Raw genomic sequence first — 21548 nt, 5'->3', positions numbered from 1 at the left:
TTTTTAATTTTTGGGCCCCACCTGGCGATGTTCAGGTTTTCCTCCTTACTCTGCACTCAAGAAACACAACTGGCAGTGCTCAGGAGACAATATGGGATGATGCTGGGGATCGAACCCCGGTTGGTTGAGTGCAAGGCAAGCGGCTTACCTATTTCTCCAACCACATCTCTGAAGATTTTGTTTTTAAGTTTCTAATCCTGGAAATGATGTTGACTACCTGCACTGTAAATAATCTTTTGTTTTGTTTGGGGCCACACCCAGTGATGTCTGGGGAGTATTCCTGGCTGTACTGCTCAAGGATCACTCCTGGCAGTGCTCAAGGTTGGCAGGGATCTAACTGCTAGGCAAGCACTCTTATCTGCCATACTATCATTCCAGCTCCAGTAATCTTTTAACTTTGATAAACCATTTCAATAATCTTTCCACCATGCCAAATCATTAGTTATACCCCTCAAATACACAAAAACAATTACCATAATAAACAATATAATAAACAATTCATATAATAAACAATATAATAAACAATTCATACACATTCTGTGGATAAAAGGAGTATGTAGAAATAAATTTAATATCAAATGAAATAATGTGCAGCTATTTTATTGTCCTCATTATTATTATCACTTAGCTACTATCTTTGTTATTATTGTTCTTAGCAAGGAAAAGGTAGATATTGGACAGATATGGGACAAAGAGATAGCACAGGGGTTAAGGCATTTGCCTTGCATCCTGCTGACCCAGATTTGAATCCCAGTCATCATATATGGTTCCCCAGTGCATTGTCAGGGTTCCCTTCTGAGCACAGAGCAAGGAATAGCCACCTATCATCACTGGATGTGGCCCAAATCCCCCCAATAAAATAAGATGAAGCTAAATTAATTAATATGAGCAGGATTTCATAACACAAGTTCGCTTTGTTGTTGGAATTCCTGCCATGAATCATTGTTCTGTTTTTGCATCACTTCTAATGATGAAATTTCAAGGAGCTACAGAGAGCTATGTAGATAAATCAGTGTCCCCCAAAGGTACCCCCAAGACCCCTGGGAACAGAGTTGCTATGAGAACATCTAAAGAGACAAGTACACCATTAAGTGATACTTTGAGCATAATGCACTTCACAAAGTGATCATTCAGTAAAAACAGTAGCTGTCATCATTTACTATCACCCCATTGGAGGTCAGAAAGAGTTACTTTAGGTCAACCATCTCTTAACTTGAAGCTTAAAGTCAATCTCTTAACTTGAAGCTTAAAGTCAATCTCTTAACTTGAAGCTTAAAGTCAGATCTTTGCATTTTCACTAAAATCAACTACTGATCTCAGTCCTTGAGGAGCTCACATTTAAACCTGGGGATTAAACAGTGACAAGTAATATACAGCCAGATGAGAGAGCAGAACTCTGTACAAAATATTGGGATGGCAAAGGTTTCTGCTTGAAGAAGTAACAGACAATAGTTCCTTCATGACAGCGACTGATTATTGTCTGCAGGGCTGTTTATGTGCTGTTGTGATCCAAAGATGTCTCAATGGGCTGACATGCCACCTTTGCATGTGGGAGGCCCGGTTCAATCCCTGACATCACACAGTTCTCCCAAGCATTGCCAAGAGCAACCAAGCCCAGAGTAGCCCCTAAACCCAACTGAGAGGGACCCCCCAAAGCATAAATAAATAGATAAAATAATAAAAGCTGTTGAAACATTAAAAGAAAAAAATTTATCTTCTTTGGCCCTCACTGTACAAGTGAGATAACAAAGGGAACATCATTTGGGAAGCATTGCAACAAGATACACACGATGTGCTGCCACTGTGGCTCCAGGGCCTGCCACCTGCAAAAGGACACCTGTGCCAAACACAAGAGAAAGGAAAACTGGAGTGCCAAGACAAGAGGAGGAGCACAGCCAGGACCAGTCACAGGAGGCACCTGAAAATTGTATACCGCAGTCTCAGTCATGGATTTCGAGAGGGAACAATGAATCCAAGAGAGCAGCTGTTGCAGCATCTAGTTCGTCTTAAGGATTTCAGCAAGTGATGTGAATAAATGCTCAGGTTTAAAAACAAAAATACAAAAAAAAAGGTAGAGTTCATGCCAATTCAATCAGCTAATCAGTGACTGAATAAATAGCAGTACTCCTACAAAATAAATAAATAATAAAAACAAAAATACTTTTTGTAAGTAAACAGATTTCTCTAGGAACACAAGAGAGAAAGAAAGTCCCATTAAGTAAAAGAAAAGAATTAACTGCCAGTAGGGCTTGCCTTGCATGCAGGTGACACGGGCACCCCATGTGGTCCCCTGAGTCACACCAGGAGTGATCCGTGATCCCAGAACCAGGAGTAAACCCTGAGCACTACCAGTTATGGCACAAAAACAAAAACAAAAACAAAACAAAGAAAAAAAGGGAAGGAACTAAATTGGGTGTCTGTGATTCCACAATGGGAACATGTCTAGAAATGACTTTTTGATCACACCCAACAGGTTTTTTTTTGGTGGTTTTTTTTTTTTTCGCTTTTTGGGTCACACCTGGCGGTGCACAGGTGTTCCTCCTGGCTCTGCACTCCGGAATTACTCCTGGCGGTGCTCAGGGGACCATATGGGATGCTGGGAATCGAACCTGGGTCAGTCGTGTGCAAGGCAAATGCCCTACCTGCTGTGCCATTGCTCCAGTCTCCCCACACCTAACAGTTCTTGAAGACTGTACTCAGTTCAGTGTTCAGAGTTGCTCCTGGTGCAACTCAGGGACCATATAAGCTGGCCACATGCAGTGCAAGTACTTCCTGCTATACTCTCTGTCTCTCTGACCTTTCAGTACTCTTTAATGAATTCTATGTAATATTCTAAAGGTAGATATACTCACTTTGAGGATGACAAAGGTAAAGGGACTTACCTTGCCTACACTCCATTTTAGTGAACCTCCCTTCTATTCCTGTAATAAAGTAAAGTAAAGTAAAGGCCCTCCCGTTGATCACCGATTTGCTCGAGCGGGCCCAGTAACGTCTCCATTGGAGACTTTGTTGTTACTGTGTCTGGCAAATTTAAATCTCTGTATCCCTAATGCCAACTCTAGACTTCAAACCAACATTTGAATTTGAATTTGCATCACAAGCAATTTTACTAAAGAACCAGCAATGAAGTCAACGTTTCCCCCAGACAAGGCTAAATTTACTGGCGCTCTGACATTTTCTTCAGCCCTTAATTTCTCCTTCACATCCAGACAGATGGTCTCTCGAACTTTATTCGCTTGTCTTATACTTAGTCTTGAGCAGCATATTCTTAAAGGAGCAGTCTTCATTTTTTTTTTTATATTCCCAGCATTTGGCATAGGTCATGAAACAAAAAGGCTCAAAGAAATGTTGATTGAAATAATGAGAGTTAATATTTAAGATGTAATTATGGATTTTCAAATTTTCCAGAAGTTTGTACCACACACAAAGCAAGATGGAGGAACTTTGCCTTTAATATGCATAAGTCAGACTTCTTTAAAACCAAAAAAGAAAAACAAAGAAGTTAAAAAAAAATAGACCTGCTCTTGTCCTCTGCATGACTACATCAGAGAAAGCCTTAGGGATCAAGAGAGAATAAAGGGAAGTCCTTCGAATGAATATGTTTGATCTCAGGTTAAACTTCCTTTAAAGTAATAATTCTATGGTACCTATTGTAAAAAGTTTCCCAAGGGTGCCAAATAGCTCTCATTTATGGCATAAGTGAAAGATGTATGCATTAAGCTACCTCAAATTGAAACTATTTTAGTGTCAGTGGGAATTTTCTGCTTCCATTTTTGGATATGGTTTTGGCACAGAGAACATCATACATAAGAGTGGGGGAAGATAAAAGGTCAGAAAAGGAGGAGGATTGGCTGCCTAGGAAACCCAGGGGGATGGTGCTGACCCTGAGCTTGTTCTTTATCCTGTATCTTCTTTTCTATGCGACTGAGCTAAGCGAGTGAGGATTGCCTAAGCCTGGAGAGAGGGAGAAAGGATGATGAAAGAGGATGCAAGAAGGAAGCTCAAGTGGTTAGTGAGGACACAAGGGGATGTGGAAAGGGAGGGAGAAGGACAGAGAACAACCCACCGGGCTATAAGGTTTGCAACTCCAGCTAGAATCTTTCTAGAAAGAATCCTAGAACTGCAAATCAGATGGAGCCAACTCAGAAGCACCCAGCACAGGGACACTAGGGCCCCCCAAGAAATTATTTTGTCTACCCTCCTCCCTCTAGGAGAGCCCGGTAAGTTACCGAGAGTATCCCTCCTGCACGGCAAAGCCTGGCAAGCTTCCCGTGGCGTATTCAATATGCCAAAAACAGTAACAATTCTGAAAATGGAGACATTACTGGTGCCCGCTCGAGCAAATCAATAAACAACAGGAGGACAGTGCTACAGTGCTACCCTCCTCCCACCCTTTCAGATCAGTCTGCACTAAACCATAGCTCACACCATTACTCAATATAAGAAAAGTTTTTTTGGTTCTTGTTAGTTTTTGTTTTTACCTTTAGGACATATGTGCAGTGCTAGGGACTTAGTCCTGGCTCTGCACTCAGGGATCACACATGGTGGCATTCAGGGGACCATATGGGGTTTCGGGGATCAAACTGGGTTCAGCCACATGCAAGGAAAGTTCCTTATCCCCTGTACTATCTCTCTAGCACCAAGAAACTTACAGCTTAGATGTGGTGGTTTTTGTTTTCTTTTGTTTTGTTTTGTTTGCTTTTTGGGTCACACCCAGTAGAGCTCAGGGGTTAGTCCCGGCTCTGCAGTCAGGAATTACTCCTGGCAGTGGTCAGGGGACCATACGTGATGCTGGGAATCAAACCCGGGTCAGCTGCATGCAAGGCAAACACCCTACCCGCTGTACTATAGCTCCAGCCCCTGTGTTGGTTTTTGTATGGTTTTGTTTAGTTTGGTTATGGAGCCACCCTCAGCTGTGTTCAGGGCCTACTCCCAGTTCTGTGCTCAAGAATCACTGCTGGTGGTGCTAGGGGTCCTTATGGGGTGACATAGATTGAATCAGGGTCTGCAGCATGTAATACAAATGCCATATCTGCTGTAATATCTCTTCGACCCCCAAAATTTTATTTTGAACTAAGAATAATTCCGTGTTGCTGCTACTTGAAACTCAAACATCACATGTATACCAGGAAGCAAAACAGAAAAACTGTAATTCTACTCTAACAAACTGCTTGTAGTCTAAAGTATAATTCTCCTGCCTGGCAGCCTAGGATCAGAAGATGAAAGTTCCAATTCAACAAAATCATGATGTAGAGGCAGATTTTGAAATGAACTCCTCAGAACATAGAAGTCCTGGGGCTGGAGTGATAGCACAGGGGTAGGGCGTTTGCCTTGCATGCGGCCGACCTGGGTTCAATTCCCAACATCCCATATGGTCCCCCAAGTACTGCCAGGAGTAATTCCTGAGTACATGAGCCAGAAGTAACCCCTGTGCATTGCCGGTTGTGACCCAAAAAGCAAAAAAAAAAAAAAAAAAGAACATAGTAGTACCTCCTTGATACACTGAAGGAGGAGCTTCTAATCTTCACCTCCCTTTATCTCTTTACTTGAATTTTCACCTCTTTACCTCCATGTTTACTTCCCCAAATCCAGTCATCATCTCTCACCTGCCTATTCGACTGACCTTCTAATTAACCTATAAGCTGTTAGTCTCATCCCATTCCAGTTTATTTCCAAAATCTGGCTTTGGGGAGCACATATCATAGATTCCATAATTTGTTAAAAAACAAATCAGGGACCAGGGGCTAGTTCGAGCAAAATAATACATGACTGACATGTGCAAGGCCTTAAGTACCATCTCTGGCACCACACGGCTTCTAAGCATTAGTATGTGAGGACCTATTTAAAAAAATAAACCCAGGCTGAAGAGATAGTGCAATGGGTAGGGCGCTTGCCTTGCACACAGCCAACCAGGCAAACAATGGGGGTCTGGGAATACTTGTCCCTGGTATCCCATATGGTCCCCCAAGCCCATCAGGAATAATCCCCAAGTCCAGAGCCAGGAGTAACCCCTGAGCACCAGCTGGATATGTCCCAACAACAAAAACAAAAAAACACCTGTAAATAAAAAAATTAAAAAAAAAAAAAACAGAGGGCTGGAGCAATAGTACAGTAGGTAGGGTGCTTACTTTGCTTGTAGTCAACCCAGGCTCAATCCCTGACATCTCATATAGTCCTCTGAGCTCACCAGGAGTGATCCTTGAGCACAGAGCCAGGATTAAGCCTTGAGCACAGCAGGATGTGGCCTCAAAACTATAAAAATAAAAACAAGGGGCTGGAGCGATAGCACAGCGGGTAGGGCGTTTGCCTTGCACGCAGCCAACATGGCCAACACAGGTTTGATTCCCAGCATCCCATATGGTCCCCTGAGCACCGCTGGGAGCAATTTCTGAGTGCATGAGCCAGGAGTAACCCCTGAGCATCACCGGGTGTGACCCAAAAAGCAAAAAAATAATAAAAATAAAAATAAAAACAAACCAGGGCCTGGGAGATAGTACAGAACCACCTCTAGAATCACTGGCCCCCAGAGCACCACCCGATGTGTCCTGGAGACCCCTACATCATGGGCCTGAGCAGCTTCACATCCTTGGGCCCCAGAATTAAACTCAAAGTCTAGTAGGCTGACTATCACCAGGAGTGGCCCGTGGGTCTCCTGAGCACTGCTTGAGAAGTTCCTCCCAAATAAATTGAAAAATAAACTTCAACAGCTAGTAACAGCCTCCAAATCTAACCGCATACTCCTTACTTTGTCATTTCTAGCTCTAATAATCTGTTTTAAAGGCACTGTTTGGAGCTAGATAGATAGCAGGTAGAATGCTTGTCCTGAAAGTGACTGACCTGGATTCAATTCTGCCAGTACCCCATGATCCTCTGAGTCATCCCAGGATGATCCCTAAACTGGGAGCCAGGAATAAGCCCTGAGTATTTTGGGTGAGGCCCAAAGCCAAAGATCCCCCCTCTCCACTCCTACCCTAAAAAAAAAAAAAAAAAAAGGATAGGGCCAGGGATATAGCTCTGAGGTCAAGGGTGAGATTTGCATGTAGATGTGGGTTTGAGCCCTCACCTCAGAAGAAAAACTAATGAGCATAAAATCTCTCTGCAAGGAATGAGAATAAGTACTTGACTTGAGCCTCATTCTTTCAAAAAAAAAAAACCTGTAAAGAAAACTTGTCCCAATGCAAGGCACTGCCCAGCCTATAAACTCTTCAGGGAGGTAAGTCGGATTTTGTGACTATAAACTTTCTCCCCGGGCAAAGCAAGGGCCGGCAATGCTTGTACAGCATGTACTAACTTATCCGTCTCCATGGGGAGGCAATAATGAGCAACTCCTCCGGAGACCACAACTAACCTTTGCTTTCCAGAAGGCATGTACCACCCACAGTCCATGTGCCCAGGCAGACCCCAATTAAGCAAACACAAACCCCTCGACCATGCACAGTTCTTGGAGCCAACTGCAACAATTCCTGGCAACAGACAAGGGAGTTACCAGATAAGACAGATGCTTTCAGAACTTACAAGCAATGCTTAAAGTCCCTGACTCTTCTTCCTTCTGGGAAACAGTCATGATGTCAGCTCTACCCTTGTGCTGGGGCACAGGTCTTCCCTAATCTTTTTTACAAACATCTTTCCGCAGTAAACTTTGTCTGGGAGGCAGGTATTTAATGGATAAAGAAATAAAATTTCTTGGGGCTGGAGCAATAGTACAGTGGGTAGGTCGTTTGTCTTACACATAGCCAACGTGGGTTCGATCCCCAAGCATCACAAGGATTGATTCCTGAGTTGATCGCCTGAGAACCCCCTGAGAATCACCGGCTGTGACCCAAAAATAAACAAACAAACCAACAAAAGAAACAAAATCTTGGGGTTAGGGAGCTAGTACAGAGCCTAATGGCCCCATGCAAAACCAGACCCCCATTTAATCCTTAGTGTTGTGTAGGATCCCCAGTATCACTGGATGTAGTGCTGGAGATCCCCTGGTGTGACCCAAGAGTTCCCCGACACTGGTGGATGTGGCCTAGTGGACGCTGTGGGCCCTGGCTCTGTAGAGCCACATCCTTGGCCCTGGCATTGAGATGTCTGGGCAGGATCACTGAGTGTTACTTCCATTGGTTTCTGGCCACTGAGCACTACTTGGAATTCTCCCCCACCAAAAAAAAAAATATATATATATATATATATTCACTATTAAATCACTTCTGTTTCATACCCATTGCTAAAATATTCTGTTCAACGTATTTTCCTCTCTCTCCCTATGGACTTTATTTCCAGGTGTGTTTCATCTGAATTCTGCACTGTGCCCCTTGATTTCAGCATCCTCATCTGATTCTCCCAGCATCTCTGAAGCAATTTGGAGGCACCAGAAAACATTTGTGGGTGGACATTGGGGCGGCTGAAGAATCCCTTCTGTCTTAAGATTTTGCTGATCAAGAGCTAAATGGCTCTAGGGCCAGAGAGGACCTAAAGACATAGAGTCCAGTGGAGAAGGCAAATGCCTTGCATGTGGCCAACCTTGGTTCATTCCCCAGCCCCACGTATGGTCCTGGCAAGGACTGCCAGGGGTTACTGCTGAACACAGGAGGAGAGCCAGGAATAGCCCCTGAGCACTCAGTATATGACCCCAAACTCAACTATACCTCCCTACTCCCAAATTAGTTAAAAACTCTTAATCATCTTTTTTTATTTTTTACTTTTTGCCCCCCCCCCCCGCCCCCAGCAATCCCTATTCCCAGGGAGAGGTGAAAGGGACCAAAAGAGACCAAAAGTTATTTTTCTCTTAACAAATCAATTATTAAATTAATGGAAAACTTCCTCTCCCCTATATCCTGCTTCTCTGCCTAATTAGAATGGGTATTAAAAGACAAAGCTATTTGGGTTTAGGGAAACTAATAGCGAGGAAGAAGTTAGAGCCCTAAATTCTAATTTTTCTTTTTTCTTTTTTCATCCTTCCCTTCCCATTAATTGTTTGTTGTCTTTATTGTTGTTGCAGTGGCCAGAGGTCACACATTTACTTGTGATATTCTACCCTTTAGTTGCAGTGTTCATATACATTTCGCTGTTATGTGCTGGAAATGACACACTCTGGTCGTGGTACCAGGCATGGCACTCAGCCTGTGTAGGGATAGCAGGGGATAAAACTCAGGCCTCACACTTGCAACATATAAACTCAACCACAGGCCCCTAAAGTCCTAACTATTTTTTTTTTGTGTGGGGGGGTGGAGGGGGCATACCTGACAGTACTCCTGGCTCTGTGCTCAGGGATTATTCCTGGCAAGCTCAGGAGACCATATGTCAGAGATAGAACTTGGGTCTGGTGCATGCAAAGCAAGAGGCTTACCCAGTGTCCTATTTTTCCAGCCCTGAAGCCCTAACCTCTTAACCAGTCTGTGAAGACTTGTTAAAGCCATGTTGACACAGAGACTGCCAATAGGCTAACAAAAGATGACATTCAAAATGGTATCCATTGGACATGGAGAGTATCATGCTGAGTAAAATGAGTCAGGGGGAGAGGGATGGACATAGAATGATTGCACTCATTTGCGGGATATTGAAAACACACACACACACACACACACAGTATGAGGCTAATACACCTTAGGCTACAGTATAGTATAGACCTAATCTTTAATGTACTAGAAAGCAAAAATTCATATCACGTACATTGTTGATCTATTAGCTTAATTACAGTGGTCCGGAACCAAACCCACTATATCTTTATTGTGCATGTTACACTATTTTCTGTTCTTGGCTGAAGCGATAGCACAGCGGGTAGGGCGTTTGCCTTGCACATGGTCGACCCGGGTTTGATTCCTCCACTCCTGTCAGAGAGCCTGGCAAGCTACCGAGAGTATCTCACCCGCATGGCAGAGCTTGGTAAGCTCCCTGCGGTGTATTTGATATGCCAAAAACAGTAACAACAAGTCTCACAACTTGTGAGACGTTACTGGTGCCCGCTCAAGCAAATTGATGAATAACAGGAGAACAGTGCTACAGTCCTACCCAAGGGCATAGAAATGAGGGCCAAGAGGACTGGTCTATAGTTGGAAGCTTGTCACATGGCGTTGGGGTAGAGGGAGGGCAGTTAGGATAGAGAAGGGACCACTATGACAATAGCCAGAAATGATCATTCTGTACAAGAACTGAGAGCTGAAAGGAGGTAAAGTGATATACATGATAAAATCTTTCAAAATCCCCAAAAGGAAAGCGACAGCAAGGGAGAAACAGAGAAAAAAAGTGTCAGCCATAGAAGCAGACTGGGGTGGGGCACGGGAGGTGACAAAAGGGAAACTAGGGGCATTGATGGTGGGAAATATGAAGGAACAGGTGTTGGATAGACTGAAAGGGTCATTGTATGACTGAAACCCAAACATGAAAAATTTTGTAACTGTGTATTTCATAGCAATTCAATTAAAATTTTTAAAAATTATTTATTTTGCTTTTTTTGGATCACACCCAGCAATGTTCACGGTTTACTCCTGGTGGTGCTCGGGGGACCATATGGGATGCTGGGGTTCAAATGTGGATGGACTGCTTGCAAGGCTAACACCCTCCCCACTGCCCTATCGCTATGGCCCTAAAGAAAAAAAAACTTTTTTTTATAAAGAAATTTTTAAAAAATAATTTTTTTTTATAAAAAAACAGAGTTTTTGTTGTTAGTTTTTTTGTTTGTTTGCTATACCCAGTGGTGCTCAGGGCTTACTCCTACCTCTGTGTTGGGGAAGTGCTTCTGGTGGGCCCTGGAGACTATAAGGGCTGTCTAGGATTAAACCTGGGTCCGCCATATGCAACCCTACCCAGTGTACTGTCTCTCCAGTCCCATGGTTTTGTTTTTTGTTTTGTTTTGATCTGATTTAGGGGCCACACCTGGTGGTGCTCAGGAATTACTCCTGGCAGGGGTCTGGGGACCATATGATGTGCCAGAAATCAAACCCAGGTCAGCCACATGCAAGCAACCCCCTGCCCACAGTATTATGACTCAGACTTTTTTTTTTTTTTTTTTGAGAAGGCTCTAGTTGGTTGCTGGATACTTTTGCATTTGATGGCCATTTCCACTTGTTTCTTCAGGGATCATTAACAGCTCCAGGGCATTATGATTCTGAATTTCTCATGACTGTAAAACTCCAAAACCCTAAGACTATAAAGCCTCCAAAAGGTCTTGTAATTCTTGTGGAACCACTTTACAAAGGGAACATGAAGTTGTGAAATACCTAGTTCTTACCTCTTTCTCATCTACCTGCTCCAACTCCCAAGGAATGTTCACAAGTTCCAAAGTGCTTTAAATGTCTGTTGGGAACCTGAGAACTGGTTTACAGAATGGCGATTACCGAGGAGGAAAGGGGATTGAAAGTGGTGAATGGGAGGGAGGGGACAGGGACAATGGTGGAGGGAAGGGGAGACTCCAGTGGAGGGTGTGGTGTTGGAACCCTGGGTGCCTGAAACCCTGTTATTACCAGTATTGTAAATCGAGGTGCTTCAAATAAAATATAATATTAAAAATTTTTAAACTCTATGGGGGAAACAGATGTTTATTGGGGAAATATACACATGAAGGTAGATTCATCCAAGGGATACTTTATACTCCACATATAATTAAAATGAAGAAAAACAGTATGTAACAAGCAATGTATAATTTTATATTGTCCCTGTTGTATTAAAATTAATACTGGGGGAGGAAAGGAATAAGAAAAGCTAATCTTGACTGGTGCCGTGATAAATCACTTTCCTCCGTCCCCCTCCCCCGTGATTAATCTCGTTTCTGCTCATTACGCTTTTCCTAACTTCCCAATGTGCGAACTTGGGCGTGTATTTTTACAATCAGGAAAAAGAAAAGGAAAAAAATGTGTGAACTTAAACGTGTCAGGCCACACCAGGCATCTGGGATTTATCTGAGAACTGGGAGGTAAAGATGAGTCATCCCCAGGGAGAAGGAGGGGCTCGCTGGGCACTGAAAGGGGCCACTCGGAAGGGAAGGGACCAGCACTCGGACGAGGTGTGGACTGATCATCCCAGCTGGAGTTCAACCCGGAAGCGCTGACGGTGGCAGCCTCCGGGGCAAACTCCAGCCGGAAAGCTGGGATGAACGTGGCAGCCGTAAGAGGCCAGCACAGCCAGGCCGGCCGCGCTCCCGCCGCAGTCCTCTCCGCCCACGCCGCCGGCTACTCCCCGCCCCCTCTTCCCCATTGGCCCGGTGACGCTCTCGCCCCGCCCCTCTGGAGGTGTGGTCCCGCCCCTACCCCGGAAGAGGCGGCCATGCTGAGTGTGGCCGCATGGAAAAGGGTGGGGCCGTGTGCTCTTATGGACCCTCTCTGCCGTCCCGGTACCTGTCCTCGGTCGCTGGCTATCCGGACGCCTGAGAAAGAATGTTTTGCCACTTAGGGGAAGGGCAGCAGTGAGAAGCTGCAGATGTCTCCCCCACTGACTGCAGTTCCCTGGAGGCGGGAGGGATTTTAGATTTTTCAGAGGTGATGTCATCCTAAAACCTTTCCCAGGTCCTAATGCCCGTGGGTATCATATCATCTCAGAACCACGGAAAATCAGAGATCCTTAGTGATAGGATGACCGTTTAATATATTCTAACTGAGGGAGCTTTGAGAGTGTAAGGGGACACTAACAATAATTAACTATTGTAATTCAGTCAGAAGGACTGCTTTTAAAATTGCAGCTACCTTACTTACAGATCCTACTAAGAGATGGGTCAAAAAATCGTACATAACAAGATGTTATGTACATTTGGAGGCTTGAGAGAGTTATAGAGTTAGGGCACTTGCCTCACAGGGCTGATTACTAATCCCTGAACACAGCTGGGTATGGCTCAAAAAGCAAAACAAAATAACATTTTCTATTTTAACCAAGAAAGCAGTAGTGTCATTAATTATATTCACAACGTTGTGCAAGCATCATCATCTATTTCCAAAATTTCTTGTCACTCTATTATCTCCCCCATTATTAGCTACGAGTTATCTCTAATCTACTTTTGATCTTTTTGAGCTTGTCTATCCTAGACATTTCACATGAAATCTTGCAATATTTCTCCTTATGTGCCTGGCTTGTTTCACTTAGTATAATGTCAAGATTCATGTTGCAGCATGTATCACTATTTCCATTTTACGACTGAATAGTACTCAATTGTATGGCTGTAGGACAATTTATCTATTCATCAGCTGATAGGCATGTGACTTGTTTTCTAGCTTTTGGTTATTGTGAATGATGCTACAGTGAATATTCCCATACAAATATTTGTTGGAGTCCCAGTTCTCAATTCTTATTAAAATTCGTTTTGTTTTTTGGACCAGAGAGATCATATAGTGGGTAGAACTCTTGCTTTGCATGTGGATGACCAGGATTTGATCCCCAGCATCCCCTATGGCCCCCCAATCACTGCCAGGAATAATTCCTGAGTGCAGAGCCAGGAGTAATCTCTGAACACTGCTGAGCATGACCCTAAAACCAATAAATAAATTAAATTTTTTTCTATGTATTTATTTCTGCAGCCCTGGGGATACCAGGCAGCAGATTTCAGGATCATGACAGTGCATGTTGAATTTTTGTTTGTTTAGGGGCCACACCTGGCAATGCTCAGGAGTTATTCCTAGTTCTACACTTAGGAATCACTCCTGACAGTACTCAGGGGACTGTTCGGGGTGCTAGGAATCTAACCTGAGTCTGATGCATGCAAGGCAAGCACCCTACCCACTATACTATTGCTCCATCAGTGCATTTTGAATTTATGGCCATATACTGGCAACGTTGCAAGGCAGTTGCTTTAAGTCACTGCACTACTCCAGATCCAATATTTTTAACATTGTTTTGTTGAACACCTCTAGAATAAAACAGGGAGGTAGAGGTTGTAGGTCAAGCTGAAGATAAAATGTATGTGCTTGGAGGATTTAAATTACTAAAGAAAACAGGATACTGAAATTATATGTAAATAAAACTGTGTAATAATATTATTAGGGAGAGCTAATTGTCACATTCTGTGTACTTTATTTGAATTGTATTGACCCCTTCCAAATATAGTCACCATGGCATAATAATATCTCTATCAATCACACAATATATTTGGGAGGGGAGTCAAATATATTGTTTAGGTGTCTAGTAGGTTATACTGTCAAGGTTTGTGTTAAGTATTCACAGAAAGGTGAAATTACTTGACAATGAATTTCTCAGAACAATGCATTTCTCAGAAGTTATCCCCATCGTTACAGGAGGCATGACTACATTTGTCGTTAGAAGAACAGAGTCCTTGGGGCTGGAGCAATAGCACAGCAGGTAGGGAGTTTATCTTGCACGCGACCAACCCGGGTTCGATTCCCACATCCCATATGGTCCCCTGAGCACCGCGAGGGGTAATTCCTGAGTGCAGAGCCAGAAGTAAAACCCTGTGCATCGCCAGGTGTGACCCAAAAAGCAAAAAAAAAAAAAAAAAAAACAGAGTCCTTGTGTAGTAAAAGTCTATCTTGAAATCAGCATGGCTTTTGCCTGTTCATTTGCATAAACACTAGAATTGAACAGGACAATTTTTTTTTCTTTTTGGGTCACACTAGGTGATGCACAGGGGTTATTCCTGGCTCATGCACTCAAGAATTACTCCTGGCGGTGCTCAGGGGACCATATGGGATGCTGGGAATCGAACCCGGGTTGGCCGCGTGCAAGGCAAATGCTGTGCTATTGCTCCAGCTCCAAGGACAATATTTTAGTTCTTGTTGATCTCAAACAAAAACTACTATATATTTTAGACAAGAAAGAGAATATATTTATAAACAAATCAGAAGAGGAGACAGAGTGCATTCATGGTGAGAACTATATATACTTCCCTGTATTCAAATTGACCACCTTTTTCTATAACCCAAGGACCACCCTTACATGACACCAGAGAAATGGTGGGAAATGCAGGTATATTTCTGGTCCTGTATTCTAGTGATTTATGTTTGGGTTATTGGGTTGACTTTCTTTTTTTTGCTACCCAAAATTGTGTTCTAAATAATTATATATTCACACTCTCTATTTAATAAGGCAGAAATTTAGAAAATGAGACACTTAAAAGTTATTTTTTCCATTACAATTAAAAATTTCCTTTATCTTTTTTTTTTTGGCATTTTTGGTCACACCCTGCGATGCACAGGGGTTATTCCTGGCTTTGCACTTAGAAATTACTCCTGGGGTGCTCAGGGGACCATATGGGATGCTGAGAATTGAACCTGGGTTGGCTGTGTGCAAGGCAAAATGCTCTACCCGCTGTACTATCACTCCAGCCCCAAACTTGCTTTATCTTATGACTTATATTTAACTAATAAAAATTTACTGTACTTGAGATTTTGTCTTCTGTTAATAATTTAATAATTCCTAAGAAAAAAATTTTCTCCTACTTGGGGTTCAGAGGGCTGGAGCGATAGCACAGCAGGTAGGGTGTTTGGCTTGCACGCAGTCAACCCGGCAAACCCAGGTTCGATTCCTCCGCCCGTCTCAGAGAGCCTGGTAAGCTACCGAGAGTATCTTGACCGCACGGCAAAGCCTGGCAAGCTACCCGTGATATATTCGATATGCCAAACACAGTAACAAGTCTCACAATGGAGACGTTACTGGGCCCGCTCGAGCAAATCCATGAACAGTGACAGTGGGCGTCAGAGAGATGGTACAGCGAATGGAAAGCTTGCTGACCCAAGTTCAATGCCCAGCACTGAATGTAGTCCCCTGAGCACACCAGAGTGATCCTTGAACACAAAGCCAGGGGCACTAAGCACCACTGGGTGTAGTTTAAAAGGAAAGAAACCGAGATTGGGGGAAGAAGAGACAGACAGGAAGCTATGTGGGGCAGGGGTCAAGGGGATTTAGGTATATTAGTAGTATAAAAGAAGGGTATAGTTAAATATACAAACCACAGAGTCAACAATACTGAAATCATAAGACCCAAACTTTTAACAACCAAACTTAAAAAAAGGTGCTTGTCAAGATGCAGACTGGTAGGGATGAGGGTGGCAATCTAGGAACATTTGTGGAAGGAAGTTAACACTGATTGTGGGATTGGTGCTGGAACACTTAAGTCTAAAACTCAACTATGCATAACTTTGTAAATCATGGTGCTTTAATAAAATAAAAATTTTTAAAAAGAAAGGTTGTTATTGGAGGTACTGGAGGCTGGAGTGATAGCACAGCAGGTAGGACATTCGCTTTGTTTGTTGGCTGACCCAGTTTCCATCCCTGGCAGCCCATATATGGTCCTCTGAGCCCACCAGTAGTGACTTTGAGCATAAAGCCAGGAGTAAGCCCTGAGCACCCCCACCACCACCATCCCCCCCAAAAAAGAAAGAATGAAAGGTTATTACTGGTAAACCAGCTGGTAAAAATCCTAAGTCTTAGTAATACTTCCATTTTAAATTTATTTAATTTTTTATTTCATAATCATAAACAACTCTGCAATCCAGCTAGACTTGGATGTATTATAGGAAATTATGGGACCCTCAGCTAGCACTCTAGTATAGCAGGTAGGGTGCTGCTATATTGCCTTTCATGCAGCAGATCTGGGTTTGATCCCTGACAGTCCATATGGTTCTCTGAGCAATTCCAGGAGTAATTCTGAGTCTAGAACTAAGATAAATCCCTGAACACTGCCAGGTGTGGCCCCCAAAACAAAACAAAAGAAAATTATGGGACTCAAAGAACTTCAGGGAGATCCCAAGGATTTTGAACATTTTACGCACATAGTGGGGGGTGGGTGGGAGGGAAGAGGCTCTCTCTTGAGCTACAGAAGCAGTGGTCAGTGGTTAAAAGACAAGTCCTATTGCTTAGACTTGTCCACAGTCGAAAATATTTATCTTCTCACTGTCTTGCTGTTCCTGGGTCCATAGCACTCCACGTCTTCACAGGATTCATGTCCTCTTTCACCATGTCCCAACCCATGTAGTCTTGGCAGCACCAATGAAGAACTGGAAACCATTTGTACTGAGTCCAGCACTTGCCACCAACAAGTGCTTCCGGATGAAAGTCTCATCATCAAACTTCTCCCCATAGATGGACTTGCAGCCAGTGCCACCATAGTGAATGAAATCTCCACCCTGGCATATAAATCCTGGAATGACTCTATGAAAGCGGGAACCAAATCCTTTCTTTTCAGTGCCCAGAACTCAAACATTTTCTGCTCTCTTTGCAACTTTGTCTGCAAACAGCTCAAAGGAGACTGGGTCCAAAGCTTGCCAGTGGCAGTCGACAGGGTAGAAGTGCACACACAAAGTGAGACTGACCACAGCTGCACGACAGGCGAAAACAGCTGCTGCAGGGGGTGGTGTCTGCAATGCTAACACTTCCATTTTTTTTTTTTTCATTCCTTTAGGGATTTCCAAAATTGGTAAAAGTTTCTCACCAGCCTGCAAGGGCTCTATGAACCTCAGCTTAAAGGAATCAACATGCAAAAGGAACACATTTAGGAAGGTCCGATTGGAAGATCTGGGTAATAATGCACTTTCCCTGGCAACCTCAGAAGCTAGGGCTGGAGAGACAGGACAGGCTCACGGGATCATCCACTTCCATCCCCACAGAGTGATTGAGTATAGTGGTAGTTACACTGGGTGTGGCCCTGGTGGCCTCCAGCATCACTAGAAGCTCCTGCTTGGGAGGTCAAACAGACAGACAAAACCTAGCAGCAGAAAAAGCACAATAGCACAAGCTGCAAATCAGCCAGGAGGAACAGGGCAGGAATTTAAGAGCCCTTGCCCTGTAAGCGCTTGATTCAAATCCTCCCGTGCTCCACACAGAGTGTGAGACAGGCCTCCCTGGTGTCTGTGAATCCCCCATGGCAGCAATTTCCAGCCACACTGCAGCCAGGTGTGTGTGAGGATTACCACAAATGGGCGCCACCGCCCCGCTCACCCGACCCCGTGAGCACCACCTCAAGAGGCCTGTGAGCACGTGGGCCGGAAGTGCGAGCTCTGATGAATGAGGACGTGGTACAGCCTGTAGCAGCCACAAAGCGCACCACACACCTTGGGTGTCTCCGCTGAGTGGGAGCCTGCAGTGAGCATGCTTGCAAGCTCCTCAGCGGAAGGAGAGCGTGACACGTGTGCGACACCCACAACATCAATAATAGTAGCAAGAGGTAGAAGATAGAAAAACTAATAAAAATTAATAAGGGGGCCGGGGTTGTGGCTCAAATGGTGCAATGTGTATCTGGTATGTTTGAAGCCCTGGATTAAATTGCTGGTACCTCGTAGACCTGAGTGAGCTCCAATGGGTGTGGGGGCCCACAACTAGCACAATGAAATCATTTTTGTTTTGGAGCTACACTTAGCAGTGCTCAGTGGACCATATATGATGACCAGGGTTCCCTCCTTCTTGGCTACATGCAAGGCAAACGCCATAATTCTGTACTATCTCTTAGACTTCAGTTAAATGATTCTAAAAAATAGCACTAAAGCACTGTAGCACTGTCCTCCTGTTGTTCATTGGTTTGCTCGAGCAGGCACCAGTAAAGTTTCCATTGTGGTACTTGTTACTATTTTTGGCATATCAAATACACTACAAGGAGCTTGCCAGGTTTTGCCTTGCGGGAGAGATACTCTTGGTAGCTTGCCGAGCTCTCAGAGAGGGATGGTCAAATCAAACCCAGGTTGGCCTCATGCAAGGCAAACACCCTACCAACTGTGCTATCACTCCAGATATATTTTATTATCTAAAAAATAAAATAACGTTTTTAAAGTTTCACATGGGGGGGCAAAAAGAAAGTTTTATGTAGAGACATAGCTCACTGGGCTGAGCACGTGCTTTGTGCATGTTTTCAATCCTGGCACCCCTGGGGCCCCCACCACTGCAGGGAGTGACACAGAACCCTGAGTTTGGAGTAACTTTTAGCAAGCCTAGGTGCCATCCCGATACAAAACCAAACACACAGAAACTGAGTTTGGAATCATTAAAGTGGTAAATGAGATATTTAACATAAATGTAGACAAGCTTCCTGATGATGAAGAGATGGATCAGGGCAAGTGAGGAGATTTTCTTTACTCTATATAATGAAGAAGTAGAGTTTATTTGCGAAGAAGTGGTCGAAGATTTACAACTCATCGATGTTTTCTGAGCTCAGTAATTCCAGGAAAAGAGTTTGCCGAGGGAATCTTGACCTGCTCTGTATTGCTCTTTCCAACTTCGGCCCCACTGTTGTGCAATCTTGTACCAAGCAATATGCTGCAATTTCTACTTTCAAAACAAAAGTAGGGTCGGGGAGATAGCTCAAGGGGGTGGAGCCCTGGTGGCCCCCTACACCGGCTGGCCAGAGCAGATCTGCAACCATCAGGCCGACACTGTCAGGCAAGCCCCAATGTCTTGCTGGCAAGCTTCCCTCTACTCTCCAAAAATATAAAAATTCACCATTATCTCGTTATTTGGAATCTTATGTAAAACAGAGTATAGCTAAAACTAAACTTCCTTTCTTGACCTTAATAGGTCTATTGCTCTCCTTAATGGCTGTGTTTTTGTTTTTCTTCCTTCAGAATTAAATTCCTTACATGAAAGAGTCTTTTCTTCTTGTCCTTTTTTGGTGGGGGCATGCCTGTAAATGCTCAGAGGTTACTCATCTCTGAGCTCAGGAAATCAGTACTGCTGGTGCTTGGAGAACAGTACAGGATACTGGGGATTTGAACTCATTCAGAGGTTTGCAAAGCAAACCTTCTACACTCTGTGCTATCTCTCTCGCCCCCTCTTCTTGCCTCATTTTACATTTTGCTTTTCTTTTATTGCTTTTGGGGTCACACCCAGTGACGCTCAGGGGTTACTCCTGGCTCTGCACTCAGGAGTTACTCCTGGCAGTGCTGGGGAGACCATATCAGATGCCGGGGATCAAACCCGGGTCGACCATGTGCAAGGCAAACGCCCTACCTGCTCTGGCCCCCTTGCCTCATTTTAAAATTTCCTATTCCTCCTAAACCCAAGTCTGGCTTCTACTCCCCTTCTATTCTATGCCAGTGACACTTGACTCAGGACACCATTGACCCTTAAAAATATTATTGAGGGGCTGGAGCAATAGCACAGCGGGTAGGGCGTTTGCCTTGCACGTGGCCAACCCGGGTTTGATTCCCAGCATCCCATATGGTCCCCCAAGCACCGCCAGGAGTGATTCCTGAGTGCAGAGCCAGGAGTAAACCCTGAGCATTGGCTGGGTTCATAGATTTGCTCGAGCGGGCCCAGTAACGTCTCCATTTTGAGACTTGTTGTTACTGCGTTTGACATATTGAATACATCATGATAGCTTGCCAGACTTTGCCATGCAGGCGAAATACTCTCCGTGACTTGCCGGGCTCTCCAAGAGGGGCAGAGGAATCAAACCCGGATCGACTGGGCTGGCTGTGTGCAAGGCAAATGCCCTACCACTGTGCTATCGTTCCAGCCCCATTGGCTGGGTGTGACCCAAAAAAAGCAATATATATCTAATTGATATGATAAATGTCACTTGTTCTAAGCATATAATTAATTTTTAGTAAGTTTATAGAATTGTACAATCATCATGCCAACCTTATTTTCTTTTATCTTATTTTTCTGCAATGCCATAGATCAAACCTCAGGCATGAAGCCACCTCCTGACCCATCACAATGCCTATCTGGGGTGGGTCTTGGGTCCACCCTACAGTGCGCGGAGGCTAGTCCGGACTTTGTACTCAGAAGTGACACCTGGCAGTGCTGAGGACACCCATATGTGGTGCCACGGTTTTGAATCCAGGTTGACGGGATGCCTTACTCACTGTACTATCTCTCCAGCCCCACAACTGGTATTTGAAATTTCTGTTACCTCCCCAAAGTGCCCAGAGTTGGAGAGATAGTCACAGATTCCATCCTTGCCCAAGCCCCACCAAAGTGAGCTCTCAGCTCAGAGCCAGGAGTAAGCCCTGGGTACCATTAACTGGGGTCCCCCAAACAAAACAAAACAAAACAAAACAAAAAGGTCTGTGTGCTCATTTGCAGTTACTGCCCCCTTTGGAGTGCAGAGTCAATGGAGGCTTTTCGGCTCTCTCCAGTCACCACTACCTCCTGGATTTCTTACAAGCTTTCTGGTTCCTCTTCCTGAATGACATTCTTTTCTTTCTTTCCTTCTTTCTTTCTTTCTTTTTCTTTCTTTCTTTCTTTCTTTCTTTCTTTCTTTCTTTCTTTCTTTCCTTCCTTCCTTCCTTCTTTCTTTCTCTCTTTCTTTCTTTCTTTCTTTCTTTCTTTCTTTCTTTCTTTCTTTCTTTCTAGGACAGAGTGCAAACGCAGTTGAGTCTCCCATATTTGGGGTCAGCACATCCAGAGTGCAATGGATAAACCTCACCCTGGGAAAACCACCTTCGTAATCATGGTATCTCTCCTGCCAGGTAAGTATGATGGCATTCTTTTCTTTTCTTTTTTTTAGTTTTTTGGGTCATACCTGGTGATGCAGTGCTCGAGGGACCATATGGGATGCCAGGAATCGAACCTGGGTTGACCACATGCAAGGCAAGTGCCCTACCCTCTATATTATCGCTCCATTCCCTGAATGGCATTCTTAGCTTGACTTGTGATACTGCTATTCCATTGAGTTCCTTTGACCTTTCAGCCTA

The 21548-nt window shown here is 44.0% G+C and overlaps 2 pseudogenes; one reads left to right on the top strand and one right to left on the bottom strand.

Annotated features, from left to right (window-relative positions):
* Positions 1 to 970: 970 nt before the first annotated feature.
* On the top strand, positions 971 to 2010 carry LOC130025494 (60S ribosomal protein L37-like; annotated as a pseudogene).
* A 19205-nt stretch (positions 2011 to 21215) lies between these two features.
* Positions 21216 to 21331, bottom strand: LOC130025573 (uncharacterized; annotated as a pseudogene).
* Between the last annotated feature and the right edge of the window lie 217 nt (positions 21332 to 21548).

The sequence above is a fragment of the Sorex fumeus genome, unplaced genomic scaffold (genome assembly GCF_029834395.1).
Source record: "Sorex fumeus unplaced genomic scaffold, SorFum_2.1 ptg000030l, whole genome shotgun sequence".
Taxonomy (NCBI): domain Eukaryota; kingdom Metazoa; phylum Chordata; class Mammalia; order Eulipotyphla; family Soricidae; genus Sorex; species Sorex fumeus.
This window is presented reverse-complemented; position numbering and strand designations above follow the sequence as displayed.